Source organism: Cetorhinus maximus, unplaced genomic scaffold, assembly GCF_964194155.1.
Source record: "Cetorhinus maximus unplaced genomic scaffold, sCetMax3.hap1.1 HAP1_SCAFFOLD_480, whole genome shotgun sequence".
Classification (NCBI taxonomy): Eukaryota; Metazoa; Chordata; class Chondrichthyes; order Lamniformes; family Cetorhinidae; genus Cetorhinus; species Cetorhinus maximus.
In genome coordinates, this window is record NW_027596422.1 from 11,778 (window position 1) to 25,499 (window position 13,722).

The window sequence follows — 13,722 nt, forward strand, 5'->3', positions numbered from 1 at the left end:
CTGGACCACTCACTGGAAACTCTCTGTGGCTCTGAATTGGCTGGCAGGGGACCAGCACAATTAGTCAAAGGCTTTGACACTCTGATTTTTCTCTTTGTGTCTTCCAGTCCTTGATAGTGCCACCGCCCCCTCCCATCCCTCATTCCACCTCCACCATTTTGAGGGAACGCCTGGTGTCTGCTGGCTGATGGGAATCTATTACACTCTCCACGTTCAGCATTCAATCTTTTTAAGGGCTATTGGGAACTGCCGTGTGTTCTAATTTTATAATGGGCAGTTTGAGCGATGAGCTGATAGGTGCAAGTTTTCAGGCTGGTTTTCTCCTGTGAGCTATACTATGTGTTGTAATTCTAAAAGCTGCATTTGTGTAGCAGTTTAGTACACCTGTGTGGAATGGAAAATGACATTATTGCACACATTCTTTATTGATGCTCCCTCAAACTCCTCATAGTAACTAAGTCAACTTGATTTCTTGCAGCTTTTCCCTGTGGTTGAGTCCTGGGGGCAAGACCTGGTTTTCCGATTTCAAGCTCCGTATGTTGGGAAGCTGGACAGATGTGAATGTGGAGTCTGTATGGTGAGTGAGCAAGTACGTTTCTGACATGAGCAGTGTTCTTTTTGTATACATGGATGACAGGAACCAAACAGAAGAGGTACCAGCGATCAGTCACAGTTCAGACCGTAACACCAAATGGTACCCATAATTAAAATAGATGGGCAGAGAGTTGTTTACAGCTCACCTCTATTTGTATAGATTTAATGAACTGCCACAAATCCTGTGTTTGATTTGAATGTTCAAACCTTGTCTGATGTTTAGAGAGCTTCCAGTTTAGAGAGCTATTTATCACTAGCTTTATTGAGCTTATTTTCTTGTGATGCTGCCCATAGTCAGTCAGAGGATGTTTCAGAAGGACAGGAGCTTTATACCATATGTGTTCCTGTAAGGGTCTGAGTTGTGTTAGCGATGCCCCACTTGAGTCACTTACGTGCTAATTATTTTTGAGCAGATTCTGCAGAACATTAGAGGATTCTAAATGACTCCTGAAGTTAATGAATTATTTTCTACAGGTGGGAATTATTCTGTACTCTGGAGTAATTGGTTGCTTTTCTCTGACATTCTCTGACTCTGATGCACTATTTGTCATTGTCCTCAACCTGCTGCCTTTGTGGCCGGCCATACAATGCTTTCCTATTGTCATTTCCCTTGGTTACACTTTTACCTACCCTGAAGTAAGAGTGAGCATCTTCAGCACTGGCTTCTCTTCCTATTCCTGTACCATACTTAATATTTTCCAATAATGTGTCCTTGGACCCCTTCTCTTCCTTCTCTACACACTGCACCTTGATTACGTAGCCTGCAGGCGTGGGGTTATAACCTTGGTAACCTATACAACTTGAGTTTGAGTGACCTGTATTCTATCCATTACATAGGTTGCCTACTTCCACCTCCAAGAACTATCAGCTTATGTGCCCCTGAAATCTTTATCACCTCCAGACTCAATTATTTCACTGTACTCCTAGCCCACCTGCCATCTTCTACCCTCCATAAACTTCATTTCATCTGAAATTCTGCTGCACTATCCTGTCTTGCTTGCCCAGTACCCTGACCCGGCTGACTCTTTAGTGCCTCAGTTTTAAAATTCTGAACCTCATGTTTAAATTTCTTCATGGTTTTGTGCCTCCCTATCTCCGTAACCTACTTCAGCCCTAGACCCATCTTTCATTCCCGAACTCTTTGTTCTCCTGACTCTGGCCTCTTTTGCACTTCCCCCTTGATTTAGCCCACCATCGGGAGCTGTGCCTTCAGCTTGTAGTTTATCAGGTAGACACGTGCAACAGCTTTCTTAAAACTTAAATCGGGGAAAAAGAATCCCATGTATTTCAAGGTATTGTCATGTTGTATGTTACTTTGTCCATCACACTAGAGAGAGACGGTGGATTAATGGTAATATCACTGGACTAGTAACCCAGGCTAATGCTCTGGGGACATGGGTTCAAATCCCGCCATGGCAGCTGGTGGAATTTAAATTAATTAAATCTGGAATTGAAAACGACTCTCAGTAATGGTGATCATGGCAACTATCACTTGTAAAAACCCATCTAGTTCACTAATGTCTTTTAGGGAAGGAAATCTGCCATCCTTGTCTGGTCTGACCTACATGTGACTCCAGGTTGACTCTTAACTGCCCTCTGAAATGGCCAAGCAAACCACTCAGTTCAAGGGCAATTAAGGATGGGCAACAAATGCTGATTTGCTGGTGGCGCCCACATCCCATGAAAGAATAAATGAAAAAAAAACACTAGAACCATTACAAATACTTGCCGTTTGTACCCTACAGCTCAAGCCTGTCAACTTACAAGGAATAACAAAATTGTATTGCTGGTTGATTTTCACAATTCAAGCTGATATAACACGAGCATTTGACACACCCGCTATTCATGGCATTAACATGCAAGTATGTAATGGGAAGCATAAATGTGTAATAAATATATTGAAAATGGCCTGTTGCCCCAGGAGGCCTGAAATCATGTGTCATGACTTTAGGGAATGCTTGCCCATTATTAAGTTGATTTCTGTAAATGCCAGCTTTCTTTTAAGATAGGCTATCGCTCGGACACAAACTATCAATCCCTCGTCGGATTAAAGATATGGAATTAGTCAAGGCTTTCGAGATATGTAGAGACATGAATGATCAAATTCACCATTAAATGATGTAGGTTCAGTGAGATTGTAGGGTTCTCTGGTACAACTGGAACAATGTAAATCATAAAATTTGACATCCTTGCAGAGATCATTGACTTCTCTTGAAGGTGCAGCAGGTGGTAAAATTTGTAATAGAGCCAGGAATGAAATAACTTTGAGGAGAATTATTTTATGGTAACTGTGGCTAAAATTATTTTTGTGCCCCTGGTTTGTTGATATGAGGGGGGTGTGGTATTGTCACTGGGCTAGTGCTCCAGATTCCCAGGGTAATGCTCTGAAGACCTGGTTCAAATCCCACCATGGCAGATGGTGAAATTTGAATTCAATAAAAAATCTGGAATTAAAAGTCTAATAATGACCATGAAACCATTGTAGATTGTTGTCAAAACTCATCTGGTTCACTAATGTCCTTTTAGGGAAGGAAATCTGCCATCCTTACCTGGTCTGGCCTACATGTGACTCCAGACCCACAGCAATGTGGTTGACTCTTAAATGGCCTAGCAAGCCACTCAGTTCTGATGGGCAATAAATGCTGACCCAGCCAGCGATGCCCACAACCCATGAACAAATTAAGAAAAATGAGGAGAAATGTTTTCACGCAGCGAGTGGTTAGGGCCTGGAATGTGCTGCCCGAGTGTGTGGTGGAGACAGGTTCGATTGAAGCATTCAAAAGGGAATTAGACTGTTATCTGAGAAGAGAATGTGTAGGGTTACGAGGAGAAGGTGGAGGAATGGCACTAGATGAGTTGCTCATTCTGAGAGAAGGCGCAGACACGATGGGCCAAATGGTGGTTTCCTGTGCCATAATAATTCTGTGGTATGTGGGGCTGGCAGGGGAATAATTAATTTTTTTTATTGGCCCATTGACATCGTATTTTGTGATGTGAGCAAGTTGAGTTAACACCAGTCTAGGTTCCTTTTCCTACTTCCCTTGGGGAATGTCTGGTTTCCTTGTGGTGACTAGTGGTGATTGGGCATGTGAGATATCAGAAGTACAGTATTAATACCTTTCTTCAAAATAAACAGTTTTACTGAAAATTGGGAAATAGAGTTATAACTTCTGAATTCATTGCATCTGCCAAGAATGCAATCTTGAAGTAAAATTTCTATTTCCCACAATTAAAAATGAGCTCTTTGCCCTCTTCTTTTAACATGCAATTTAATTGTTGCTACCTTTGAATTGTTTTACATAAGAAACATAACATAAGAAATAGGAGCATGAGTAGGCCATTCGGCCCCTCGAGCCAGTTCCGCCATTCAATAAGATCATGGCCGAATCTGATCGTGGCCTCAACTCTGCTTTCTTGCCAATCCCCTGTAACCCTTGACTCCCTTATAGATCAAAAATTTGTCTAACTTGGCCTTGAATATATTCAATGACCCAGCCTTCACTGCTCTCTGGGGTATAGAATTTCAGAGATTAACAACTCTTGAGAGAAGTTGTTCCTGCTTGCCTCTAAATGGAAACCTCTTGTTCTGAAACCGTGCCCTGTAGTTCTAGATTTTCTCACAAGGGTCCTTTCAGCCTCTACCCTGTCAAGCCCCTCAGAATCTAGTCTGGTTTTAATAAGATCACCTCTCATTCTTCCTAACTCCAATGAGTATAGGCCCAACTTGCTCAACCTCTTCCCATAAGACAATTGTTTCATCCCTAGAATCAATCTCATTAACCTTTGCTGAATTCCCTCAAATGCAAGCATATACCTCCTTTGGTAAGGAGATCAAAACTGGTTGCAGTACTCTAGATGTGGTCTTGCCAACGCTCTATACAAATGTAGCAAGGCATCCCTACTTTTATAGTCTGTGCAATAAAGGCCAATGTCCCATTTGCCTTCCTAATTACTTGCTGTACCTGTATGCTAACTCTTTTATGATTCATGTACAAGGGCATCCAGATCCCTCTGTACCACAGCAACATTGAAGCTATTTTCCTTTTTTATGCTTACAGAAGCCCTTACTGTCTGCTTTAATATTTTTTGCTAGTTTATTTGCATTCTAATCTTTTTTTAAGTGTATTTTGCTGATTTCTAAAGTTTTCCCAACATTCTGGCCTACCACTGATCTTCTCAGCATTATATGCCATTTCTTTCAATTTAATATCATCTTTAGCTACTTCAGTTGCCCACAGATGATGCATCCATCTTCTAGATGCTTTCTTTCTCGATGGAATATATCTGAGAGTTATGAAATATCTGCCACTGCTTCTCTATCATCTTGCCTTTTAAATTACTTTCCTAGTCTTTTTGAGTCAACTTTATCTTCATATCTTTGTGATTGCCTTTATTTAAGTTTAAGTTTAAGACACATTATTTTCAGACCCAAGTTTCTTACCTTCAAAATGAATGTGAAATTTTATCATGTTATGACCACACTTGGCTTGGAGGATCCTTCACTGAGACCATTAATGAATGATCCTGTCTCATTACACATTACCATCTATGCTTAAAATACTGTTGCCTGGCTGGTAGCAGAAAAATATTGTTCCAAGAAACTGCCCCGAATACACTCGATGAACTCATCCCCCAGACTACCTTTGCCAATTTGATTTGTCCAATCTATATGAAGATGAAAACCTCCCAAGCTGATTGAGGTACCTTTCTTGCAAGGGTTCATTATCTTTTGATTTGCACTCTCTCTTACAGCATAGCTGCTGTGAACCTTAACCTTGTGCCAACAGACAATGCTGAGATTGAGCTTTTTTGGAGGCATTGTACGTGTTATTCTCCTATCAGTTTATGGGGTAGTGCATTATTACACCACCCTACAGGGTTGCTGTTTTGTGGAAGGTTGAATTGAACTGCAAGTTAAGAAATGTGCAGTTTACATGGTCTTTGTGGGATTTAGGGTGAAATCAGTGGCCGGCAGAACTGTCGAAGGGTCATGAAGACTCGAAACGTTGACTGATTTCTTTTCCGCCGATGCTGCCAGATCTGCTGAGTTTTTCCAGGTAATTCTGTTTTTGTTTTGGATTTCCAGCATCCGCAGTAGCTTTTAGTTTTTTGTTTTTATCACTGGGTTGGGGCAGTGTGTTAGGGTGCAAAGTCAGATGGGGCCTGGTTGGAGCAGTGTGTTTGTGTGATGTTAGATTGGTCCTGGGTTGGAGCAGCGTGTCAGTGTGCTGTGTTAGATGGGGTCTGGGTTAGGTCAGTGTCCTGTGTAGATGGGGTCTGTGTTAGGGCAGTGTGCTGTGTTAGATGGGGTCTGGGTTAGGGCAGTGTGCTGTGTAGATGGGGCCTGGGTTAGGGCAGTGTGTCAGTGTGCTGTGTTAGATGGGGTCTGGGTTAAGGCAGTGTGTCAGTGTGCTGTATTAGATGGGGTCTTGGTTAGGGCAGTGTGTCAGTGTGCTGTGTAGATGGGGTCTGGGTTAGGGCAGTGTGTCAGTGTGCTGTGTTAGATGTGGTCTGGGTTAGGGCAGTGTGCTGTGTTAGATGGAGTCTGGGTTAGGTCAGTGTGCTGTGTAGACGAGGTCTGGGCTGGGGCAGTGTGTCAGTGTGCTGTGTTAGATGGGGTCTTGGTTAGGGCAGTGTGTCAGTGTGCTGTGTAGATGGGGTCTGGGTTAGGGCAGTGTGTCAGTGTGCTGTGTTAGATGTGGTCTGGGTTAGGTCAGTGTCCTGTGTAGATGGGGTCTGTGTTAGGGCAGTGTGCTGTGTTAGATGGGGTCTGGGTTAGGGCAGTGTGCTGTGTAGATGGGGCCTGGGTTAGGGCAGTGTGTCAGTGTGCTGTGTTAGATGGGGTCTGGGTTTGGGCAGTGTGTCAGTGTGCTGTGTTAGATGGGGTCTGGGTTTGGGCAGTGTGTCAGTGTGCTGTGTAGATGGGATCTGGGTTAGGGCAGTGTGTCAGTGTGCTGTGTAGATGGGGTCTGGGTTAGGGCAGTGTGTCAGTGTGCTGTGTTAGATGGGGCTGGGCTATGGCAGTGTGCTGTGTAGATGGGGTCTGAGTTGTAGCAGTGCGTCAGTGTGCGGTGTAGATGGGGTCTGGGTTAGGGCAGTGTGCTGTGTAGATGGGGTATGGGTTGCAGCAGTGTGTCAGTGTGCTGTGCTAGATGGGGTCTGGGTTAGGGCAGTGTGTCAGTGTGCTGTGCTAGATGGGGTCTGGGTTAGGGCAGTGTGTCAGTGTGCTGTGTTAGATGGGGCCTGGGTTAGTGCAGTGTGTCAGTGTGCTGTGTAGATGGGGTCTGGGTTAGGGCAGTGTGCTGTGTAGATGGGGTCTGAGTTGGGGCAGTGTGCTGTGTAGATGGGGTCTGGGTTAGGGCAGTGTGCTGTGTTAGATGGGACCTGGGTTAGGGCAGTGTGCTGTGTAGATGGGGTCTGAGTTGGGGCAGTGTCCTGTGTAGATGGGGTCTGGGTTAGGGCAGTGTGCTGTGTTAGATGGGGCCTGGGTTAGGGCAGTGTGTTGGTGTGCTGTGTAGATGGGGTCTGGGTTGGGGCAATGTGCCAGAGTGCTGTGTAGATGGGGTCTGGGTTGGGGCAGTGTGTCAGTGTGCTGTGTAGATGGGATCTGGGTTAGGGCAGTGTGTCAGTGTGCTGCGTTAGATGAGGTCTGGGCTAGGGCAGTGTGCTGTGTCGATGGGGTCTGGGTTAGGGCAGTGTGTCAGTGTGCTGTGTTAGATGGGGTCTGGGCTAGGGCAGTGTGCTGTGTCGATGGGGTCTGGGTTAGGGCAGTGTGTCAGTGTGCTGTGTTAGATGGGGTCTGGGTTAGGGCAGTGTGTCAGTGTGCTGTGTAGCTGGGGTCTGGGTTAGGGCAGTGTGTCAGTGTGCTGTGTAGATGGGGTCTGGATTAGGGCAGTGTGTCAGTGTGCTGTGTTAGATGGGGTCTGGGTTAGGGCAGTGTGTCAGTTTGCTGTGTTAGATGGGGTCTGGGTTAGGGCAGTGTGTCAGTTTGCTGTGTTAGATGGGGTCTGGGTTAAGGCAGTGTGTCAGTGTGCTGTGTTAGATGGGGTCTGGGTTTGGGCAGTGTGTCAGTGTGCTGTGTAGATGGGGTCTGGATTAGGGCAGTGTGTCAGTGTGCTGTGTTAGATGGGGTCTGGGTTAGGGCAGTGTGTCAGTGTGCTGTGTTAGATGGTGTCTGGGTTAGGGCAGTGTGCTGTGTAGATGGGGTCTGGGTTAGGGCAGTGTGTCAGTGTGCTGTGTAGATGGGGTCTGGATTAGGGCAGTGTGTCAGTGTGCTGTGTTAGATGGGGTCTGGGTTAGGGCAGTGTGTCAGTGTGCTGTGTTAGATGGTGTCTGGGTTAGGGCAGTGTGCTGTGTAGATGGGGTCTGGGTTAGGGCAGTGTGTCAGTGTGCTGTGTAGATGGGGTCTGGGTTAGGGCAGTGTCCTGTGTAGATGGGGTCTGGGTTAGGGCAGTGTGTCAGTGTGCTGTGTAGATGGGGTCTGGGTTAGGGCAGTGTGTCAGTGTGCTGTGTTAGATGGGGTCTGAGTTGGGGCAGTGTGTCAGTGTGCTGTGTAGATGGGGTCTGGGTTAGGGCAGTGTGTCAGTGTGCTGTGCTAGATGGGGTCTGGGTTAGGGCAGTGTGCTGTGTAGATGGGGTCTGGGTTAGGGCAGTGTGCTGTGTAGATGGGGTCTGAGTTGGGGCAGTGTCCTGTGTAGATGGGGTCTGGGTTAGGGCAGTGTGCTGTGTTAGATGGGGCCTGGGTTAGTGCAGTGTGTCAGTGTGCTGTGTAGATGGGGTCTGGGTTGGGGAAATGTGCCAGTGTGCTGTGTAGATGGGGTCTGGGTTGGGGCAGTGTGCCAGTGTGCTGTGTAGATGGGGTCTGGGTTAGGGCAGTGTGTCAGTGTGCTGCGTTAGATGGGGTCTGGGCTAGGGCAGTGTGCTGTGTAGCTGGGGTCTGGGTTAGGGCAGTGTGTCAGTGTGCTGTGTTAGATGGGGTCTGGGTTGGGGCAGTGTGTCTGTGTACTGTGTTAGATGGTGTCTGGGTTAGGGCAGTGTGTCAGTGTGCTGTGTAGATGGGATCTGGGTTAGGGCAGTGTGTCAGTGTGCTGTGTTAGATGGGGTCTGGGCTAGGGCAGTGTGCCATGTTAGATGGGGTCTGGGTTGGGGCAGTGTGTCAGTTTGCTGTGTTAGATGGGGTCTGGGTTTGGGCAGTGTGTCAGTGTGCTGTGTAGATGGGGTCTGGGTTAGGGCAGTGTGCTGTGTTAGATGGGGTCTGGGTTGGGGCAGTGTGTCAGTGTGCTGTGTTAGATGGGGTCTGGGTTTGGGCAGTGTGTCAGTGTGCTGTGTTAGATGGTGTCTGGGTTAGGGCAGTGTGTCAGTGTGCTGTGTTAGATGGTGTCTGGGTTAGGGCAGCGTGTCAGTGTGCTGTGTAGATGGGATCTGGGTTAGGGCAGTGTGCTGTGTAGCTGGGGTCTGGGTTAGGGCAGTGTGTCAGTGTGCTGTGTAGATGGGATCTGGGTTAGGGCAGTGTGTCAGTGTGCTGTGTAGATGGGGTCTGGGTTAGGGCAGTGTGTCAGTGTGCTGTGTTAGATGGGGTCTGGGCTATGGCAGTGTGTCAGTGTGCTGTGTTAGATGGGGCTGGGCTATGGCAGTGTGCTGTGTAGATGGGGTCTGAGTTGTAGCTGTGCGTCAGTGTGCGGTGTAGATGGGGTCTGGGTTAGGGCAGTGTGCTGTGTAGATGGGATATGGGTTGCAGCAGTGTGTCAGTGTGCTGTGCTTGATGGGGTCTGGGTTAGGGCAGTGTGTCAGTGTGCTGTGCTAGATGGGGTCTGGGTTAGGGCAGTGTGTCAGTGTGCTGTGTTAGATGGGGCCTGGGTTAGTGCAGTGTGTCAGTGTGCTGTGTTAGATGGGGTCTGGGTTTGGGCAGTGTGTCAGTGTGCTGTGTAGATGGGGTCTGGGTTAGGGCAGTGTGTCAGTGTGCTGTGCTAGATGGGGTCTGGGTTAGGGCAGTGTGTCAGTGTGCTGTGCTAGATGGGGTCTGGGTTAGGGCAGTGTGTCAGTGTGCTGTGTAGATGGGGTCTGGGTTAGGGCAGTGTGTCAGTGTGCTGTGTAGATGGGGTCTGAGTTGTGGCAGTGTCCTGTGTAGATGGGGTCTGGGCTAGGACAGTGTGCTGTGTAGCTGGGGTCTGGGTTAGGGCAGTGTGTCAGTGTGCTGCGTTAGATGGGGTCTGGGCTAGGGCAGTGTGCTGTGTAGCTGGGGTCTGGGTTAGGGCAGTGTGTCAGTGTGCTGTGTTAGATGGGGTCTGGGCTAGGGCAGTGTGCTGTGTCGATGGGGTCTGTGTTGGAGCAGTGTGTCAGTGTGCTGTGTTAGATGGGGTCTGGGTTAAGGCAGTGTGTCAGTGTGCTGTGTTAGATGGGGTCTGTGTTTGGGCAGTGTGTCAGTGTGCTGTGTAGATGGGGTTTGGGTTGGGGCAGTGTGTCAGTGTGCTGTGTAGATGGGGTCTGGATTAGGGCAGTGTGTCAGTTTGCTGTGTTAGATGGGGTCTGGGTTTGGGCAGTGTGTCAGTGTGCTGTGTTAGATGGGGTCTGGGTTGGGGCAGTGTGTCAGTGTGCTGCGTAGATGGGGTCTGGGTTGGGGCAGTGTGTCAGTGTGCTGTGTAGATGGGGTCTGGGTTTGGGCAGTGTGTCAGTGTGCTGTGTAGATGGGGTTTGGGTTCGGGCAGTGTGTCAGTGTGCTGTGTAGATGGGGTCTGGGTTAGGGCAGTGTGTCAGTGTGCTGTGCTAGATGGGGTCTGGGTTAGGGCAGTGTGTCAGTGTGCTGTGTAGATGGGGTCTGGGTTAGGGCAGTGTGTCAGTGTGCTGTGTAGATGGGGTCTGGGCTAGGGCAGTCTGTCAGTGTGCTGTGTTAGATGGGGTCTGAGTTGGGGCAGTGTGTCAGTGTGCTGTGTAGATGGGGTCTGGGTTAGGGCAGTGTGTCAGTGTGCTGTGTTAGATGGGGTCTGAGTTGGGGCAGTGTGTCAGTGTGCTGTGTTAGATGGGGTCTGAGTTGGGGCAGTGTGTCAGTGTGCTGTGTAGATGGGGTCTGGGTTAGGGCAGTGTGTCAGTGTGCTGTGTTAGATGGGGTCTGAGTTGGGGCAGTGTGTCAGTGTGCTGTGTAGATGGGGTCTGGGTTAGGGCAGTGTGTCAGTGTGCTGTGTTAGATAGGGTCTGGGTTGGGGCAGTGTGTCAGTGTGCTGTGTAGATGGGGTCTGGGTTGGGGCAGTGTGTCAGTGTGCTGTGCTAGATGGGGTCTGGGTTAGGGCAGTGTGTCAGTGTGCTGTGTAGATGGGGTCTGGGTTGGGGCAGTGTGTCAGTGTGCTGTGCTAGATGGGGTCTGGGTTAGGGCAGTGTGTCAGTGTGCTGTGTAGATGGGGTCTGGGTTAGGGCAGTGTGCTGTGTAGATGGGGTCTGAGTTGGGGCAGTGTCCTGTGTAGATGGGGTCTGGGTTAGGGCAGTGTGCTGTGTTAGATGGGGCCTGGGTTAGGGCAGTGTGTCAGTGTGCTGTGTAGATGGGGTCTGGGTTGGGGAAATGTGCCAGTGTGCTGTTTAGATGGGGTCTGGGTTGGGGCAGTGTGTCAGTGTGCTGTGTTAGATGGGGTCTGGGCTAGGGCAGTGTGCTGTGTAGATGGGGTCTGGGTTAGGGCAGTGTGTCAGTGTGCTGTGTTAGATGGGGTCTGGGCTAGGGCAGTGTGTCAGCGTGCTGTGTTAGATGGGGTCTGGGCTAGGGCAGTGTGCTGTGTCGATGGGGTCTGTGTTGGAGCAGTGTGTCAGTGTGCTGTGTTAGATGGGGTCTGAGTTGGGGCAGTGTGTCAGTGTGCTGTGTAGATGGGGTCTGGGTTGGGGCAGTGTGTCAGTGTGCTGTGTAGATGGGGTCTGGGTTGGGGCAGTGTGTCAGTGTGCTGTGTAGATGGGGTCTGGGTTAGGGCAGTGTGGCAGTGTGCTGTGTTAGATGGGGTCTGGGTTGGGGCAGTGTGTCAGTGTGCTGTGTAGATGGGGTCTGGGTTAGGGCAGTGTGCTGTGTAGCTGTGGTCTGGGTTAGGGCAGTGTGGCAGTGTGCTGTGTTAGATGGGATCTGGGTTAAGGCAGTGTGTCAGTGTGCTGTGTTAGATAGGGTCTGGGTTTGGGCAGTGTGTCAGTGTGCTCTGTAGATGGGGTTTGGTTTGGGGCAGTGTGTCAGTGTGCTGTGTAGATGGGGTCCGGATTAGGGCAGTGTGTCAGTGTGCTGTGTTAGATGGGGTCTGGGTTAGAGCAGTGTGTCAGTGTGCTGTGTAGATGGGGTCTGGGTTGGGGCAGTGTGTCAGTGTGCTGTGTTAGATGGTGTCTGGGTTAGGGCAGTGTGCTGTGTAGATGGGGTCTGGGTTAGGGCAGTGTGTCAGTGTGCTGTGTTAGATGGGGTATGGGTTAGGGCAGTGTGCTGTGTCGATGGGGTCTGGGTTAGGACAGTGTGTCAGTGTGCTGTGTTAGGTGGGGTCTGGGCTAGGGCAGTGTGCTGTGTCGATGGGGTCTGTGTTGGAGCAGTGTGTCAGTGTGCTGTGTTAGATGGGGTCTGGGTTGGGGCAGTGTGTCAGTGTGCTGTGTAGATGGGGTCTGGGTTGGGGCAGTGTGTCAGTGTGCTCTGTAGATGGGGTTTGGTTTGGGGCAGTGTGTCAGTGTGCTCTGTAGATGGGGTTTGGTTTGGGGCAGTGTGTCAGTGTGCTGTGTTAGATGGGGTCTGGGTTAGGGCAGTGTGCTGTGTCGATGGGGTCTGGGTTAGGACAGTGTGTCAGTGTGCTGTGTTAGATGGGGTCTGGGTTAGGGCAGTGTGCTGTGTAGATGGGGTCTGGGTTAGGACAGTGTGTCAGTGTGCTGTGTAGATGGGGTCTGGGTTGGGGCAGTGTGTCAGTGTGCTGTGTAGATGGGGTCTGGGTTGGGGCAGTGTGTCAGTGTGCTCTGTAGATGGGGTTTGGTTCGGGGCAGTGTGTCAGTGTGCTCTGTAGATGGGGTTTGGTTTGGGGCAGTGTGTCAGTGTGCTGTGTTAGATGGGGTCTGGGTTAGGGCAGTGTGCTGTGTCGATGGGGTCTGGGTTAGGACAGTGTGTCAGTGTGCTGTGTTAGATGGGGTCTGGGTTAGGGCAGTGTGCTGTGTAGATGGGGTCTGGGTTAGGACAGTGTGTCAGTGTGCTGTGTAGATGGGGTCTGGGTTAGGGTAGTGTGCTGTGTAGATGGGGTCTGGGTTGGGGCAGTGTGTCAGTGTGCTGTATTAGATGGGGTCTGGGTTGGGGCAGTGTGTCAGTGTGCTTTGTTAGATGGGGTCTGGGTTAGGGCAGTGTGCTGTGTAGATGGGGTCTGGATTAGGACAGTTTGTCAGTGTGCTGTGTAGATGGGGTCTGGGTTAGGGCAGTGTGCTGTGTAGATGGGGTCTGGGTTGGGGCAGTGTGTCAGTGTGCTGTGTTAGATGGGGTCTGGGTTGGGGCAGTGTGTCAGTGTGCTTTGTTAGATGGGGTCTGGGCTGGGGCAGTGTGTCAGTGTGCTGTGTAGATGGGGTCTGGGCTGGGGCAGTGTGTCAGTGTGCTGTGTAGATGGGGCCTGGGTTAGGGCAGCGTGCTGTGTAGATGGCGTCTGGGCTGGGGCTGTGTCAGTGTGCTGTGTAGATGGGGTCTGGGTTGGGGCAGTGTGTCAGTGTGCTTTGTTAGATGGGGTCTGGGCTGGGGCAGTGTGTCAGTGTGCTGTGTTAGATGGGGTCTGGGTTGGGGCAGTGTGCTGTGTAGATGGCGTCTGGGCTGGGGCTGTGTCAGTGTGCTGTGTAGATGGGGTCTGGGTTGGGGCAGTGTGTCAGTGTGCTTTGTTAGATGGGGTCTGGGCTGGGGCAGTGTGTCAGTGTGCTGTGTTAGATGGGGTCTGGGTTGGGGCAGTGTGTCAGTGTGCTTTGTTAGATGGGGTCTGGGTTGGGGCAGTGTGTCAGTGTGCTGTGTTAGATGGTGTCTGGGTTAGGGCAGTGTGCTGTGTAGATGGGGTCTGGGTTGGGGCAGTGTGTCAGTGTGCTGTGTAGATGGGGTCTGGGCTAGGGCAGTGTGCTGTGTTAGAAGGGGTCTGGGCTAGGGCAGTGTGTCAGTGTGCTGTGTAGCTGGGG

At 49.9% G+C, this 13,722-nt stretch overlaps 1 protein-coding gene across 2 annotated transcripts in view; it reads left to right on the forward strand.

Moving 5' to 3' along the window:
• Nucleotides 1-474: 474 nt before the first annotated feature.
• LOC144673803 (EVI5-like protein) overlaps nt 475-13,722 on the forward strand; it is a 113,292-nt gene continuing 100,044 nt past the window's right edge. For both annotated transcript variants that reach the window (XR_013574426.1, XR_013574427.1), the window contains exon 1: nt 475-577. The gene's annotated coding sequence lies outside the window, so the exon portion shown is untranslated. The remainder of the gene's footprint in view (nt 578-13,722) is intronic.